Consider the following 14121-nt stretch of genomic DNA (forward strand, 5'->3'; position numbering starts at 1 on the left):
AACAGAAAAGACCTGGACCACCCCACCTGGGGATCGAACCCAGGACCTTCTTGCTGTGAGGCGACAGTGCTACCCACCTAGCCACCGTGCCGCCTGTACTGTGATGTACAGTGTCAAATAAAATTTAGAAAAGACATGGCAGCGACCCTTTTGTATGCACGGTTACCAACAAGTATTACCTTAGTCTATCACTTGCTACATGGATCAACACAGATACCCAGGTCTGTTAAATTTAGTCCTGCTAAAGACTCCAGGACACAGGGTACAGCTTAATATTAAAAGCTAAAATCCTGAACTAGATTTATTTTGCTCCAGGATTGGCCATTGAAGTAAACTGGCTTTAAGTAAAATGACTTGAATATTGAGAAGTAAACCAATTACAAAGATGTGGGAAAAAATATCCTGGGGGTTGAGATATAGCACATACACACGTCATGGCAATAGAGATCTCCCAGCAACAGAGAGAAAGAGCAGAGCTTGGAAAGAAAAATAATTAAATATAAATATGTACCTAGTCTGCAGGTGAAAAGGACCAGCAACAAAAAAAAAAAAGGGTTTTATTGACACAATTCTTTGTTGTCATCCAGGTATTTGCATTATAAAACTTAAAAATTATCAGTGTTTCAACCAGACATGCATAATTGATCATAAGAGCCACATCAAATGTTAGCCAGAGGTCACTGACATTTTTCTTATGCGCACACGTTTTTAAAACAATTTACAAATGCACTTTCTGTATTTGTATTTTTACAGATATCTATCCATATAAGGGCACTTAGCAAAACTTTTACAAAACAGTTGCTAGTAGGGCTGTCGCGGTGAGAGAATTTCCCCTTGCAATATTCAGCCTGTCTCAATATCACGGTATGCGGTAATATCGCCAGTGATGGCATAGTTACCTTGAAAAAGTAATCTGATTACTGATTACTCCTTTAAAAAGTAACTTAGTTACTTTATGGATTACTTGATTTTAAAAGTAACTAAGTTAGATTACAAGTTACTTTATTAGTTATATAATGCGGTCCGCTAATGTATCCCATAATGCAACTGGAGCTGCGATTGAAGCGGAATAAGAAACAAGAAAGACGTGGAAAACCTCTGGAGTCCTGGAGAGGAGTCCTCTGTTCACAAGTGTAAGTAAGATAAATAAAATAACATTTTTAAAGACAAATAAATAACAAAAAGACGATAAATATCCTACATTTTGGCGAGTGGGATTTGTAATGAGTCTGTAACCATGGTGATATTACGTCATCACTCGGCGTTGGCCGAGTAGTGCACACTTCCTCCAATGTAGTGCACACTCTGTAAGTAACCGATTCCAGACGCAGCCCGTGACTTAACTTAACTTAACTTAACTTCCCTCTACACCCATGACTGTACACCAACCCACAGCACAAACTCAATCATCAAGTTTGCAGATGACACCACTGTAATTGGATTAATACAGAATGGAGATGAGTCTGCCTACAGGGAAGAAGTCCTCAAACTGTTTGAATGGTGCTCCATTAACAACCTGGCACTCAACACCTCTAAAACAAAAGAAATGGTCATCAGCTTCAGGAGACAGAGAGAGGAACCTACACCCTTAGACATCGGAGGAAACACAGTAGAGAGAGTGTCTAATTTCAAATTCCTAGGCACACACATCTCCCAGGACCTCACATGGACCACCAACACCACCTCTCTAGTGAAAAAAGCACAGAAGCGGCTCTACTTTTTAAGGACACTAAGAAAGGCCAACCTGTCCAAGCAGCTACTGGTGTCCTTCTATCGCAGCACGGTGGAAAGCATACTCACCCATGGCATTCTGGTGTGGTATGCCAGCTGCTCTGAGGCTGACAAGAAGGCTCTTCAGAGGGTAATCAAATCAGCTCAGAGAACCATCAACACTGAGCTGCCTTCACTAGAGAACATTTACAAAACCCGATGCCTGCGTCGGGCCACAAACATCATAAAGGACTCATTTCACCCTTGTTGCAACCTGTTCTCCTTGTTGCCCTCTGGTAGGCGCTATAGGAGTATCAAGGCCCGTACTTCCAGACTCCTGAAAAGCTTTTACCCCTCCGCCATAAAAACACTAAACTATCAAACTTTACATCCTAGGAAATAATGTGCAATTTATAGAGACCGTGCAATAACCTTCTTCTTCTTTTCTTTTCTGGAAAGTTCTTAAAACCACACGTTTATTTCTGTATCTAGATGTGTATATGTTTATTTTGTAAATACATGTGTATATATATGTCTGTGTGTACATACATGTACCGTCAAGGAGATGCTCAAAAAATTTCGTTGTGCACTGTGCAATGACAATAAAGGCATTCTATTCTATTCTATTCTAACTGTCGCATAGGCCAGACGTCACTCCCCGAGACGCAAGAAGAAAGCAAATATATATCTTTTTACTAAGGAAAATGACAAAAATAGTAACGCACAGTAACTTGGATAAGTAACTTTAATCTGATTACTGGATTGGAAATAGTAACGCGTTAGATTACTCGTTACTGAAAAATGCAGTCAGATTAGAGTAACTGACCTTCACTGAATATCGCCATTTTTTTTGTTTTTGAAAATTACTTAATTGATCTGGATTTTAGAGCTATATAAACAAGCTTTATTGTTAGGCTATAATTCGGTATATTATTGCTTTATAATGACAAAGATGAGACAGCTTTAAGACCAATGAAATGCGTGTTTAATGTTAAATACAGAACAGAGCAGGAATGTGCGTCTTTTCTCTATTAAAAAAGGGTTTAAATTAAGCTTCTAGCCTAGGCTAGATATACACTGTGAAACGAAAAAAAAAGTGTTTAAGCTAAAAACGCACATCTAATCAAAAAATGGTAAAAAAAAAAAAAAAAAAAAAAAAAAAAATAGAATAAAGAATAAAGTCTGTAAGACCTTAAACCTGCGTTATCGTGCGCGCTAGAAGAACCAACATGTTCACCTGATGTGGTTTATAGAGGATCTGAGTGGGGTAGCGATGTTCCCGACGTTACAGTAATACACAGAGCAGAGCAAATCTAGCCTGGTTATAACTATCTATTTATTAGGTATAATTAACATAACAATATATACTACATTTTAAGTTATTATTCGTTTCAATACATTTTTATTCAACAAAAAAATACATTTAAATCATTCCAGCAAACGAGCAAGAGAATATTTGCAGGCTGCAATGCCATATTAACCGTCATTAAGTGTTTTAGTACACCAAGGCTGTTTGAATATAGTCTAAATTACAAGTATTTTATTGAGTGAGAACTCAATTTAATCATTAATAAACTTGCCTATAATTCCTGTTGCCATTGTTTACAATTTAAAACACAAAGCCTGACACTCAGCAGCAACGCATGAGAACAGGTTGCGTGAAAATGACGCTCTTCGTTCATTTTCATTATGAATTTATTTAACATTTATTACGCCCGAATGTAAGCGTAAAACAAGATGGACCCTGCAAAAAAAAAAAAAGAGAAGGAAGAAAGAAAAAACGTGAATATTGCGGTGATGCGGTTGCTTGGCATGCCCTGCGGTTGGCTGCACTATACCACGATATTTCAAAATTGCGGTTAGCGCGACAGCTCCAAGTTTAATAAAATATATAACAGTTATATAAAGGAATTTTTTGCAGCAACAGTTTCCATTTTCGCAGCAACAGTTTAGTGAAGGCACTTTCCTGTTCCAGCATGACTGCGCCCCTGTGCACAAAAAAAATATAAAGACATGAAAAATATCTTGGTTTAAAGAACCTCTAGTGGCCTGCACACAACCCTGACCTCAACCTGACTAAACAGCTTTAAATAAACTGGAATCAATATTGGCTTTCTTGATAAACATCGGTGATCAGCCATACAAAATCCCACAAACACACTTCAAAGTAATGTGCAAAGCCTTCTCAGAAGAGTGGATGTTATAACTAAAAATGTCAATCTATTTTACAAGCATTTGTTTTTGATATGAGATGTCCAACAAGCTCATGGTCAGGTGTCCAAATACTTTTGGCCATTTAGTGTATCTCTTGTGGAGTCCCTGTCACTGTCTGTGGGTAAAAACTGTTTGACTGCGTATTAGACTGATGGTCCTTATGTTTAGGATTTTAAATTGACCTATTTATATTTGATTTATTGTATTTTGTACCATTGTATATTGTTTAGGTTTGCTTTACAATACAATTAAACAGATATTTTACCAAATAAAATGAAAATTATTCAAATTAAATTGGCAATTGTATGCATTGTATGATTCTTCGCATCCATGTTGCTGTGCGACACCCATCTAGCAGGGCGCAAAGCCCTTTTACTTTGCATGTATTTAGCTAGAAACATGCTGATTTGACTGAACCCTTTGAAAGTTTAGGTCAGGGTTCTTACTTTTTTGTGAAAACATTTAAACCTTTATAAGCTATTTGCAGAACATTTCTGTTAATGCAGTTTCACTATGATCATAAAAACTGGAAAACATGACACATATGCATATGTAGCGCTAGGACAGAGAATAAGGGATTTGTGTTTAATAGACTGGAGACCTCAAATTCCTACAGCCGTAATCTCTGAGGAAATATTTGCTTTTCTGAACAAGTTCCTGACTGTGTGTGGGGGCCAAATGCACTAGTGTCCTCTTTCAGCTTTAGGTCTCTTACATATTTGTTGAATTCAGAAAGAGACTCAGAGTGTTGTGCGAAATTGCAGCATAAACATTTATTAACATAAGTGAGAACATCTTTTACACTTTAGTGAAAAACCCATATGTATCTCACACACACACACACAAATACATACATATATATATACATATATATATACATATATATACATATACAGTGTATCACAAAAGTGAGTACACCCCTCACATTTCTGCAAATATTTCATTATATCTTTTCATGGGACAACACTATAGACATGAAACTTGGATATAACTTAGAGTAGTCAGTGTACAGCTTGTATAGCAGTGTAGATTTACTGTCTTCTGAAAATAACTCAACACACAGCCATTAATGTCTAAATAGCTGGCAACATAAGTGAGTACACCCCACAGTGAACATGTCCAAATTGTGCCCAAATGTGTCGTTGTCCCTCCCTGGTGTCATGTGTCAAGGTCCCAGGTGTAAATGGGGAGCAGGGCTGTTAAATTTGGTGTTTTGGGTACAATTCTCTCATACTGGCCACTGGATATTCAACATGGCACCTCATGGCAAAGAACTCTCTGAGGATGTGAGAAATAGAATTGTTGCTCTCCACAAAGATGGCCTGGGCTATAAGAAGATTGCTAACACCCTGAAACTGAGCTACAGCATGGTGGCCAAGGTCATACAGCGGTTTTCCAGGACAGGTTCCACTCGGAACAGGCTTCGCCAGGGTTGACCAAAGAAGTTGAGTCCACGTGTTCGGCGTCAAATCCAGAGGTTGGCTTTAAAAAATAGACACATGAGTGCTGCCAGCATTGCTGCAGAGGTTGAAGACGTGGGAGGTCAGCCTGTCAGTGCTCAGACCATACGCCGCACACTGCATCAACTCGGTCTGCATGGTCGTCATCCCAGAAGGAAGCTGACGCACAAGAAAGCCCGCAAACAGTTTGCTGAAGACAAGCAGTCCAAGAACATGGATTACTGGAATGCCCTGTGGTCTGACGTGACCAAGATAAACTTGTTTGGCTCAGATGGTGTCCAGCATGTGTGGCGGCGCCCTGGTGAGAAGTACCAAGACAACTGTATCTTGCCTACAGTCAAGCATGGTGGTGGTAGCATCATGGTCTTGGGCTGCATGAGTGTTGCTGGCACTGGGGAGCTGCAGTTCATTGAGGGAAACATGAATTCCAACATGTACTGTGACATTCTGAAACAGAGCATGATCCCCTCCCTTCGAAAACTGGGCCTCATGGCAGTTTTCCAACAGGATAACGACCCCAAACACAACCTCCAAGATGACAACTGCCTTGCTGAGGAAGCTGAAGGTAAAGGTGATGGACTAAACCCAATTGAGCACCTGTGGCGCATCCTCAAGTGGAAGGTGGAGGAGTTCAAGGTGTCTAACATCCACCAGCTCCGTGATGTCATCATGGAGGAGTGGAAGAGGATTCCAGTAGCAACCTGTGCAGCTCTGGTGAATTCCATGCCCAGGAGGGTTAAGGCAGTGCTGGATAATAATGGTGGTCACACAAAATATTGACACTTTGGGCACAATTTGGACATGTTCACTGTGGGGTGTACTCACTTATGTTGCCAGCCATTTAGACATTAATGGCTGTGTGTTGAGTTATTTTCAGAAGACAGTAAATCTACACTGCTATACAAGTTGTACACTGACTACTCTAAGTTATATCCAAGTTTCATGTCTATAGTGTTGTCCCATGAAAAGATATAATAAAATATTTGCAGAAATGTGAGGGGTGTACTCACTTTTGTGATACACTGTATATATATATATATATATGGCTGGCAACATAAGTGAGTACACCCCACAGTGAACATGTCCAAATTGTGCCCAAAGTGTCAATATTTTGTGTGACCACCATTATTATCCAGCACTGCCTTAACCCTCCTGGGCATGGAATTCACCAGAGCTGCACAGGTTGCTACTGGAATCCTCTTCCACTCCTCCATGATGACATCACGGAGCTGGTGGATGTTAGACACCTTGAACTCCTCCACCTTCCACTTGAGGATGCGCCATAGGTGCTCAATTGGGTTTAGTCCATCACCTTCAGCTTCCTCAGCAAGGCAGTTGTCATCTTGGAGGTTGTGTTTGGGGTCGTTATCCTGTTGGAAAACTGCCATGAGGCCCAGTTTTCGAAGGGAGGGGATCATGCTCTGTTTCAGAATGTCACAGTACATGTTGGAATTCATGTTTCCCTCAATGAACTGCAGCTCCCCAGTGCCAGCAACACTCATGCAGCCCAAGACCATGATGCTACCACCACCATGCTTGACTGTAGGCAAGATACAGTTGTCTTGGTACTTCTCACCAGGGCGCCGCCACACATGCTGGACACCATCTGAGCCAAACAAGTTTATCTTGGTCTCATCAGACCACAGGGCATTCCAGTAATCCATGTTCTTGGACTGCTTGTTTTCAGCAAACTGTTTGCGGGCTTTCTTGTGCGTCAGCTTCCTTCTGGGATGACGACCATGCAGACCGAGTTGATGCAGTGTGCGGCGTATGGTCTGAGCACTGACAGGCTGACCTCCCACGTCTTCAACCTCTGCAGCAACGCTGGCAGCACTCATGTGTCTATTTTTTAAAGCCAACCTCTGGATATGACGCCGAACACGTGGACTCAACTTCTTTGGTCGACCCTGGCGAAGCCTGTTCCGAGTGGAACCTGTCCTGGAAAACCGCTGTATGACCTTGGCCACCATGCTGTAGCTCAGTTTCAGGGTGTTGGCAATCTTCTTATAGCCCAGGCCATCTTTGTGGAGAGCAACAATTCTATTTCTCACATCCTCAGAGAGTTCTTTGCCATGAGGTGCCATGTTGAATATCCAGTGGCCAGTATGAGAGAATTGTACCCAAAACACCAAATTTAACAGCCCTGCTCCCCATTTACACCTGGGACCTTGACACATGACACCAGGGAGGGACAACGACACATTTGGGCACAATTTGGACATGTTCACTGTGGGGTGTACTCACTTATGTTGCCAGCTATTTAGACATTAATGGCTGTGTGTTGAGTTATTTTCAGAAGACAGTAAATCTACACTGCTATACAAGTTGTACACTGACTACTCTAAGTTATATCCAAGTTTCATGTCTATAGTGTTGTCCCATGAAAAGATATAATAAAATATTTGCAGAAATGTGAGGGGTGTACTCACTTTTGTGATACACTGTATGTGTGTGTCGAGTGAGTGGGTGTGAGTAGGTGAAAGAGTGTAACTACACAAACATGTGCACATCTATGTGAGTGAGCATATTTGTATGTGCATGTGTGTGAGTGAGCATATTTGTACATGAATGTGTGTGTGTGAGTGAGTAAGAGCATATCTGTACATGAATGTGAGCGAGTGAGTGAGTGAGCATATCTGTACATGAATGTGAGTGAGTGAGTGAGCATTTCCGTACATGAATGTGAGTGAGCATATCTGTACATGAATGTAAGTGAGTGAGTGAGCATATCTGTACATGAATGTGACTACTAACACACACAGATACACCACTAACACACACCGATACACCACTAACACACACAGACACAATAAAGACTCAGGAACAGGAGAAATCTGTAAACCCAATTAGAATAAACCAAATTACACAAAAACTCAGAACTAAATATCTGAATTATTGGGAAACTGAAACTAAAACTCAAAGTAAAATGCAGTGTTATTTGGCCCTAAACAGACACTACAGTGCAGCAGATTATCTGAGCACAGTATCCGACCCTAAATTAAGAAACAACCTGACGAGGTACAGACTGAGCGCACACGACCTGGCCGTGGAGACGGGGCGACACACCCGGTCCTGGCTGCCCCGGGAGGAGAGGTTGTGTCAGTACTGCACTCTCAGTACAGTAGAGACGGAGCTGCACTTCCTCACCCGGTGTACCAAGTACCACCACGTCCGCTCCCAATTCTTCCCTAAATTTAATAACATCATCCCCAACTTTACCTCCCTCCCGGACCCCAACAAACTGCCCCACCTACTGGGGGAGCACAGAGAGAGCTGCACACTAGCAGCACTCTATACACACACCTGCCACCAGGTGAGGGACAGTGGGTGACCATGTCTCATACACACATACACACACACACACGCACACACAAACTGATCGTTTTTCTACCTCATTATTGTAAATATTATAATTTTTATTGTTATTATTTTTGCACTGTTTTTATTAATATTTTATTCTATTTTATAATATTTTTTGCACATGTAACTGTTCTGTATATTTTTGTTTTTTCTTATTTTTATTTTTATATTTCCCTGTAACTTGCTTTGGCAATACGAATGTCCTTATTTGTCATGCCAACAAAGCTTCTTTTGAGTTTTGAGTTTGAGTTTGAGTGAGCATATCTGTACATGAATGTGAGTGAGTGAGTGAGTGAGTGAGCATATCTGTACATGAATGTGAGTGAGTGAGCATATCTCAAACTCAAACTCAAAAGAAGCTTTATATATATAAATATATATATATATATATCTGGCATATATGTACATGGATGTAAGTGAGTGAGTGAGCATATCTGTACATGAATGTGAGTGAGTGAGTGAGCATATCTGTACATGAATGTGAGTGAGTGAATGAGAATATCTGTACATGAATGTGAGTGAGTGAATGAGCATATCTGTACATGCATGTGAGTGAGTGAGTGAGTGAGTGAGTGAGTGAGCATATCTGTACATGCAAGTGAGTGAGTGAATATCTGTACATGAATGTGAGTGAGTGAGTGAGCATATCTGTACATGAATGTGAGTGAGTGAGAATATCTGTACATGCAAGTGAGTGAGTGAGCATATCTGTACATGCAAGTGAGTGAGTGAGTGAGCATATCTGTACATGAATGTGAGTGAGTGAGCATATCTGTACATGGATGTGAGTGAGTGAGTGAGCATATCTGTACATGAATGTGAGTGAGTGAGAATATATCTGTACATGGATGTGAGTGAGTGAATGAATGTGTGAGCATATCTGTACATGAAAGTGAGTGAGTGAGAGTATATCTGTACATGAATGTGAGTGAGTGAATGAGTGAATGAGCATATCTGTACATGAATGTGAGTGAGTGAGTGAGCATATCTGTACATGGATGTAAGTGAGTGAGTGAGCATATCTGTACATGAATGTGAGTGAGTGAATGAGCATATCTGTACATGAATGTGAGTGAGTGAGTGAGCATATCTGTACATGAATGTGAGTGAGTGAGAATATCTGTACATGCAAGTGAGTGAGTGAGCATATCTGTACATGCAAGTGAGTGAGTGAGCATATCTGTACATGGATGTGAGTGAGTGAGTGAGCATATCTGTACATGAATGTGAGTGAGTGAGTGAGCATATCTGTACATGAATGTGAGTGAGTGAGCATATCTGTACATGGATGTGAGTGAGTGAGTGAGCATATCTGTACATGAATGTGAGTGAGTGAGAATATATCTGTACATGAATGTGAGTGAGTGAATGAGTAAGTGAGCATATCTGTACATGAATGTGAGTGAGTGAGTGAGAATATCTGTACATGGATGTGAGTGAGTGAGTGAGCATATCTCAGGGCTCTAGACTAACTTTTTGCACTGGTTGCACTGGTGCGCCTAACTTTTTTTCTTAGGTGCACCAGCACAAAAGTTAGGTGCACCCAAATTTTCGACTGCATCGCATTTAACACCGCAGTTTTACAGGTTCACTTTTTTTTTTTTTTTTTTTTTTTAATCACTGTCCATACAGGCAATATTGACTTGTAATTAACTAACAATCTGGTCAACATGGCCTCGTCTGATGATCTGTTTGCTGCTGCCTGCCGCTGAAAGGCAGTGGGGAGAGGGGGACACTCGGGCAGTGCATTTATCGCCGCATGTAATGTGTTTTATAGATGCATTGGGTTTTTTCAGCCTTTCAATTCAAAATGTATTAGAACCAGTCACAAATACACTATTGCCGGCCATGGTCTTCCCATGCTCTTTACAGTTAATTATAGTATTATAGTCTAATTATAGCAATTATTTTTTATAAAAATTATAATAATAGAGTAAATGTGTATGTATGTGAGTATATCTATTTATGTGCGAGTGTATATTTAAAATTTTATGTATATATATATATGTGTGGGTTTGTGTGTGTGTGTGTGTGTATGGGGCTCTAGAGTGTTAGTGTAATCTTAAATGCAGTGCATTATATTATCTGCTTTACTGAATCTTTTACACAGATTCCCAAAATCGCTTGCGGTGCACTCACTGTGTATTTTGACTACATGTATTCTAATATATTATGGTCTTTTAGTTATTTTTATATTTTATTAACGAAAATATTGTGTTTTTACTTTTACTCGCTAGCATTAGCCACTTGCTACTAGAGGGTCGGCTCACCTAGCCGCTGTCCGGTGGGGATGCTGCGGGTCTTTTGCTGTGCGGTGGTGGAGGTGTGGGAATAAAGGCACACAACAGGGTAGAGTCACTTTAACTGTTTAGTCAGGACTTAAGTGAGCGTTACAACACTTTAGACTGCCGAGCTCCAGAATCCGAACTTCCATGCTGGGGACATCCGGCGAGTCTCATATACAAAACTAAACTTACTGCAGAACATCCGAACGCACATGTATAAACCTGATGCTGCATTCTGATTGGCTGAGCTGAATGTTGCTTACATATCGCCGCTAGAATATTGTCCCGCCCTTCACTATCTCTGATTGGTTTAGACCATGTTATTGGCCTAATGTGTGTCTGTGTTTTTTCCTTCGGAAGCCTGGTCGCACCGGTGCGACCTGAGATTTTTTTTAGTCGCACCATTGAGAAATTAGGTCGCATGTGCGACCAAATTGGTCGCACTCTAGAGCTCTGATATCTGTACATGAATGTGAGTGAGCATATCTGTACATGAATGTAAGTGAGTGAGTGAGAATATCTGTACATGGATGTGAGTGAGTGAGTGAGCATATCTGTACATGAATATGAGTGAGTGAGTGAGTATATTTGTACATGAATGTGAGTGAGTGAGTGAGTATATCTGTACATGAATGTGAGTGAGTGAGTGAGAATATCTGTACATGGATGTGAGTGAGTGAGTGAGCATATCTGTACATGAATGTGAGGGAGCATATCTGTAAATGAATGTGAGTGAGTAAGTGAGAATATCTGTACATGGATGTGAGTGAGTGAGTGAGCATATCTGTACATGCATGTGAGTGAGTGAGTGAGTATATCTGTACATGAATGTGAGTGAATGAGCATATCTGTACATGAATGTGAGTGAGTGAGTGAGTGAGCATATCTGTACATGGATGTGAGTGAGTGAATGAGTATATCTGTACATGAATATGAGTGAGTGAGTGAGTGAGCATATCTGTACATGGATGTGAGTGAGTGAGTGAGCATATCTGTACATGAATATGAGTGAGTGAGTGAGCATATCTGTACATGAATGTGAGTGAGCATATCTGTACATGAATATGAGTGAGTGAGCATATCTGTACATGGATGTGAGTGAGTGAGTGAGTGAGTGAGCATATCTGTACATGAATGTGAGTGAGTGAATGAGTATATCTGTACATGAATATGAGTGAGTGAATGAGTATATCTGTACATGAATGTGAGTGAGTGAGCATATCTGTACATGAATGTGAGTGAGTGAATGAGCATATCTGTACATGAATGTGAGTGAGTGAATGAGCATATCTGTACATGAATGTGAGTGAGTGAGTGAGTGAGCATATCTGTACATGGATGTGAGTGAGTGAGCATATCTGTACATGAATGTGAGTGAGTGAATGAGCATATCTGTACATGAATGTGAGTGAGTGAGTGAGTGAGCATATCTGTACATGGATGTGAGTGAGTGAGTGAGCATATCTGTACATGAATGTGAGTGAGTGAATGAGCATATCTGTACATGAATGTGAGTGAGTGAGTGAGTGAGCATATCTGTACATGGATGTGAGTGAGTGAGTGAGTGAGCATATCTGTACATGGATGTGAGTGAGTGAGTGAGTGAGCATATCTGTACATGGATGTGAGTGAGTGAGTGAGCATATCTGTACATGAATGTGAGTGAGTGAGTGAGTGAGCATATCTGTACATGGATGTGAGTGAGTGAGTGAGCATATCTGTACATGAATGTGAGTGAGTGAATGAGCATATCTGTACATGAATGTGAGTGAGTGAATGAGTATATCTGTACATGAATGTGAGTGAGTGAGTGAGCATATCTGTACATGAATGTGAGTGAGTGAGTGAGCATATCTGTACATGAATGTGAGTGAGTGAGTGAGTGAGTGAGCATATCTGTACATGAATATGAGTGAGTGAGTGAGTGAGTGAGCATATCTGTACATGAATGTGAGTGAGTGAGTGAGCATATCTGTACATGAATGTGAGTGAGCATATCTGTACATGAATGTAAGTGAGTGAGTGAGAATATCTGTACATGGATGTGAGTGAGTGAGCATATCTGTACATGAATGTGAGTGAGCATATCTGTACATGAATGTAAGTGAGTGAGTGAGAATATCTGTACATGGATGTGAGTGAGTGAGTGAGCATATCTGTACATGAATATGAGTGAGTGAGTGAGTGAGCATATTTGTACATGGATGTGAGTGAGTGAGTGAGCATATCTGTACATGAATATGAGTGAGTGAGTGAGCATATTTGTACATGAATGTGAGTGAGTGAGTGAGAATATCTGTACATGGATGTGAGTGAGTGAGTGAGCATATCTGTACATGAATGTGAGTGAGCATATCTGTAAATGAATGTGAGTGAGTGAGTGAGAATATCTGTACATGGATGTGAGTGAGTGAGTGAGCATATCTGTACATGCATGTGAGTGAGTGAATGAGCATATCTGTACATGAATGTGAGTGAGTGAGTGAGTGAGCATATCTGTACATGGATGTGAGTGAGTGAGTGAGCATATCTGTACATGAATATGAGTGAGTGAGCATATCTGTACATGAATGTGAGTGAGCATATCTGTACATGAATGTGAGTGAGCATATCTGTACATGAATGTGAGTGAGTGAGTGAGCATATCTGTACATGAATGTGAGTGAGTGAATGAGCATATCTGTACATGAATGTGAGTGAGTGAGTGAGCATATCTGTACATGGATGTGAGTGAGCATATCTGTACATGAATATGAGTGAGTGAGTGAGCATATCTGTACATGAATGTGAGTGAGCATATCTGTACATGGATGTGAGTGAGCATATCTGTACATGAATATGAGTGAGTGAGTGAGCATATCTGTACATGAATGTGAGTGAGCATATCTGTACATGGATGTGAGTGAGCATATCTGTACATGAATATGAGTGAGTGAGTGAGCATATCTGTACATGAATGTGAGTGAGTGAGTGAGCATATCTGTACATGGATGTGAGTGAGTGAGTGAGTGAGCATATCTGTACATGGATGTGAGTGAGTGAGCTAGTGAGTGAGCATATCTGTACATGAATGTGAGTGAGTGAATGAGCAT

Source organism: Trichomycterus rosablanca, chromosome 4 (assembly GCF_030014385.1).
Source record: "Trichomycterus rosablanca isolate fTriRos1 chromosome 4, fTriRos1.hap1, whole genome shotgun sequence".
In the NCBI taxonomy this organism is placed as follows: domain Eukaryota; kingdom Metazoa; phylum Chordata; class Actinopteri; order Siluriformes; family Trichomycteridae; genus Trichomycterus; species Trichomycterus rosablanca.